Raw genomic sequence first — 5,410 nt, forward strand, 5'->3', positions numbered from 1 at the left:
TCTTCCAGTTTCAATTTCCATCGTACTAATTTAGAATTTGGTTCCTTAATATTGAAGAGCCATTGTAGTGGTTTATGATCGGTTATTATAGTGATATGTTTATTAAGTGTTCTACTCGGGTACATAATTGGTTTGTCAGCGCCAATGGGTCCTTATGATAAAACTGCGCCTATGCCCACATTTGATGCATCCGTTGTAACATGAAATGGTTTTGAAAAGTCGGGATACGCTAAAATTGGTGGATTTGTTATTAATTAACAAACTCTGTTGTGTGCTCAATTTTGTTATTTTTCTGAAGGCAATTCGTTAATGGTTTAGTAATTGTAAATTTGATAAATTTTCGGTAATAACCGGAAAGTCCTAAAAAAGGTTTTATTTGTTTCTGCGAATTTGGTTATGAAACATGCTTTATCTTCTCTTGTTGAGTTTAAATCAAAATATTAGTCTGTAAAGTTGGCAATAATTTCAAGAGTCAAAATCGGGTGGCAATACTGTAATCAAACATAACCTAGAAATGTTAATCCGAGAAAGTGATAGAAAGGTGAAAGTTGTGCTCCAAATTGAATCTGAGAATTGTTGATATAAAAGTTGTCATCGAATGTTATTTCGACTTGAGTTTTGCTTGGCAAAACTAGTTGTCAACGAAAAGACAAAAAGGTACCTTTTTTTGTATACAGTTAATAAAACACTGTTTATACCAACGTCTGGACTTTATTATTGGAGATCCCAACCACTGATAAACAACAGGTTATGGGCCCAGGACTACGCCAAAAAGGGCATCTCCAAGAAAAGTGACAGTGGTGCACACGTCAGGCGAGCAGTTACAGCCCGCAGCAAGTCGACAACGGCTCAACAAACCAGAAAGCAACGTCGGATATCGTCTGAACAAAATCGTCGCACAAAAACAAAACCGAAAATTGTCAAAACTGTAAGTACAGTCACACTCAAAAGTTAAGTCACGTGATCATGGATACAGTCAAGTCACAGTTGGTGACGTTGAGTCAGGACTCTCACGGAGAAGTTAACTATGTGCCATGGAGACTGAAATTGAATGTTGTTTTGAAAACAAGGAAATTGTTTGACATTGCGACTGGAGTTAAACTCAAACCGGAAGGAGGCGACGATAATGAACAAGTCATAGCTTGGATTCAAAAAGACTTAGAATCACAGCAGCTCATTGTTTTGAATGTGAGCGATCAGATAGCATACAAAATTGCAAATTGTAATTCAGCAAGTCAAATGTTGGATAAGTTAGTCAGACTGTATGGCACAAAGACAGACATGACATTGGAAATATTGAGAAGACAATTTTTCAATTACAATTATGATGAAAATAAATCAGCTGTAGAAAACTGTATGGAATTGTTGTCCATAGGTGAGCAATTATCGACTGAGAATGATCCTGTTCGTGATTCCTGGATGATGACGAGGATTTTGAGTATGCTGCCTCCCCGACTGGCTCACTTTGGTACATCATGGGACAACGTGTCTGGTGCTGATAAAGATACTTCTACACTGATTGAACGACTGCGAATGGAGGATGAGAGACAGAAAAACAAGAGTGGTGGACAGGACTCAACCTCAGTAAATGCATTGTTTACCAAACGAAACAACAAGAAGCAGCAACAAGGAAAACCGGTAAACAAAAATGAGAAAGGAAACCTGGAGTGCTACAAGTGTGGACAAAAAGGACACTTCAAAAGAGACTGCAAAAATAAGCCATGTGCCAAATATCTTGCATACTGCAAGAAGAATTATGCCAGCAATATGTGTGGACAGAAAGGTCACTTTGCAAAAGAGTGTCCACAACGCGAGAAGAACAACAATGAATCGAGACCAAAAGCCTGGGTTACTGTGAGCCTGAAGACGTCGGACCTGGACAGCAGCCCGGACCACCTGGAGGACAAAATGACAACCTGGTACCAAGACAGTGGCGCGAGTCAGCACATGACCTCGCATCGCGATTGGTTCACCGAATTCAACGAGTTGAGCAAACCCGTGTCAATCCTACTTGGTGATTCGACGGAGATAGATGGCGCTGCAATCGGCACAGTGGAACTTGAGGCGTTTGATGGGAACAATTGGTACCCTGTCGTACTGAAGGACGTTCTGTATGTTCCAGAACTGAAGTTCAACCTGTTCTCAGTTAGTCATATGCTCGATCAAGGGTATGTGTTGAAATCAGACAAGGACAAGTCTGAGGTTCTCGATGCAGACAAGAAAACGACTGTTGGCATAGCGACAAGGCGTGGCAATCTTTTCCAAATGATGTTGAGACGTGGCAAGCAACCCCCTGGCATGGCAGCAATTTCAATTCGAACGTGGCACGAGAGGATGGCGCACCAGAATGTCAAGTACGTCCGAGACGTTTTGAAGAGAAAAGGCATAAAGTTTGTTGATGACTGGCAGGACTATTTATGTGAAGGTTGTACTTATGGCAAACAGCACTGCAATTCTCACCCCAAGAACGAGAAGAAAGCTGAGGATCTTTTGGAGGTTGTACATGTGGACGTGGGTGAAGAAAGAGAACCTTCACTAGGTGGCGCTAAATACTTCTTACTTTTCAAGGACGATTATTCGCACTTTCGAACGGCTTATTTTATGAAGACCAAGGATGAGGCCCCGGAGAAGCTGAAAAAGTTCGCGAAGATGACGGAAAATCAACTTGGAAAGAAGATTAAATGTCTACGTTCAGACAATGGAAAGGAGATTAAAAATGCCACAACAGAAAAATTTCTGACTGACTTGGGAATTTTTCATACGTTCACAAATCCACACACGCCACAACAGAATGGACGGATTGAACGTGAGATGAGAACCATAGGTGAGGCCGCACACTCAGCCCTGACAGCAGCCGGCTTACCAGAGCGATTGTGGGTGGAGGCAGTCTCATATGCTGTTTTCACGATCAACCAGACAGGCACAAGTTCAGTGAAAGGTAAAAGTCCAGCAGAATTGTGGTTTGGCAGGCAAATGGATCTGAATAAGTTGAAGATATTCGGATGTGAGTGCTACATTTTGCTGCCAAAACATAAACGACGCAAGTTTAGCAAGAAGTCTGAGAAGGGCTATTTGGTGGGTTACGATTTCGACTCGCCAACTTATCGAGTATACATTCCTGGACGTCGAGATGTCGTTAGTGAAGCAAATGTTATCTTCAATGAAGAACACGAGAGGAGCCTGACTGAAATAGAAACCAAAACACAGGAAAATGAAGATGAAATTAAGTATGAGCCAGTGACTGATGAAGAAGAAGAAGACGAGCACGAGCCCAAGGACGAGGACACAAGTGAAGAAGAAGAGATACCGCAACCCAAAACTTCAGAGAAGAGACCAGTCCGGTCAACGAGAGGAATACCGCCAAAGTGGTTTGGAGACTTTGCATCGTGGTTCAGTAGTGCAGACGGACGAGAAATCATTGCATTGATTGGTGAAGGAGGAGACATCACGGTGTCTGAAGTGATGAAGGATCCAAAGTGGCGTCGAGCCATGCAAGACGAGTACAATTCATTAATTGACAGAGAGACTTGGAGGCTGGTACCCTGTCCTGAAGGAGTGACACCACTTTCATGCAAGTGGGTGCTGACAGAAAAATCAGATGGCAGACTGAAGGCTAGACTGGTGGCTCGAGGCTTTGAACAACAGAAAGGAATCGATTATGAAGAAACATTTAGTCCAGTTGCAAGTTACTCATCCGTTAGACTAATTTTTAGCTATGTTGCCTCGGAGAAGTGGAAGCTGATTGCCTTTGATGTGAAGACTGCTTTTCTGTACGGAAAATTGAAACAAGTTATACACATGAAGCAACCAGAAGGATTTGGAGACGGGTCAGAAGACGTATGTGAACTAGACAAGAGCATTTACGGTCTCAAACAGGCACCAAGGGAGTGGAACACAGAGGTGACAGGTTCTTTTGAACAGATTGGACTGGTGAGTTCAGATGATGACCCGAGCGTGTTCTACAACAAGTCAAAAACAATCATTGTGGCCTTATTTGTGGATGATGGACTAGTGGCTGGAAAAGACGAGAAGGAAATCTTCGACCTGCTGAAGTTGATTGGAAAGAAATTCGAAATCACCCACAGTGAGACAATCCCGGACAAGTTCACGTACCTCGGCATGGAACTGAAGATTGACTCAAAAGGGATTTTTGTGAGTCAACCAAAGTATACACAAAAGATTCTGAAGAGAATGGACATGGAACAGTGCAATCCAGCACCAACCCCCATCGAGCCTGGTATGGTGACAAAGCCGACAGACCTGGTGAACGACGAGCGAGTGCCTGCAGGGACGCCCTACCGCGAGGCTATTGGTAGCCTACTTTATCTGGCAACAATATCGAGGCCAGACATCAGCTATGCGGTCAACTACCTGAGCAGACACTGCTGCGACCCCAGAAAAAGTCATTGGAAAATGACCAAGAGGATATTTCAGTATCTGAGAGCTACACCTAAGGCAGGGATCTACTTTGATGGAGACAGAAAAATCAAAGTATTTACGGATGCTGATTTTGGAGGAGATAAAGAGACCATGAAATCGACGAGTGGAGGCTTGATCTTCAGAGGCGGACCAGTTATTTGGTACTCTCTGAGACAAAAAGTGGTATCCACATCAACTGCGGAGGCGGAGTACAGAGCTGCATACCAAGTGATCGACGAGGTGTGTTGGATCACAAGACTGGCCCTGGAACTGGGCATCCTGGAAGCAGATCAACCGTTCCCGCTGTTTGTCGACAACAAGTCTGCAGTTCACATGCTGCAGAACACTCACGAGGGTAAACTGAATAAGGGCAAGAAGCACATTGAGATTTTGAGAAAGTTTATTAAGTATCATACCAAAGAAACTGTTTTAGTTGAGCACATTGGAGGCAAGAAGCAAATTGCTGATATCTTTACAAAACCTTTGAGTAGAGTTCCATTTGAATTGAATCGTTCATTTTTGATTAAGGAGGAGTGTTGAGTTTAAATCAAAATATTAGTCTGTAAAGTTGGCAATAATTTCAAGAGTCAAAATCGGGTGGCAATACTGTAATCAAACATAACCTAGAAATGTTAATCCGAGAAAGTGATAGAAAGGTGAAAGTTGTGCTCCAAATTGAATCTGAGAATTGTTGATATAAAAGTTGTCATCGAATGTTATTTCGACTTGAGTTTTGCTTGGCAAAACTAGTTGTCAACGAAAAGACAAAAAGGTACCTTTTTTGTATACAGTTAATAAAACACTGTTTATACCAACGTCTGGACTTTATTATTGGAGATCCCAACCACTGATAAACAACATCTCTATTAATTTGGGATTCGGCTTTATTCCATTAACTGATATATGACCTAAATACTCAATTTATTTCATACAGAATTCTATATTGACTGACTGGTTATGAACTGTTTCTGTAGTTATGGTTTTAAGAATA

The sequence above is a fragment of the Agrilus planipennis genome, unplaced genomic scaffold, assembly GCF_000699045.2.
Source record: "Agrilus planipennis isolate EAB-ADULT unplaced genomic scaffold, Apla_2.0 scaffold455, whole genome shotgun sequence".
Taxonomy (NCBI): domain Eukaryota; kingdom Metazoa; phylum Arthropoda; class Insecta; order Coleoptera; family Buprestidae; genus Agrilus; species Agrilus planipennis.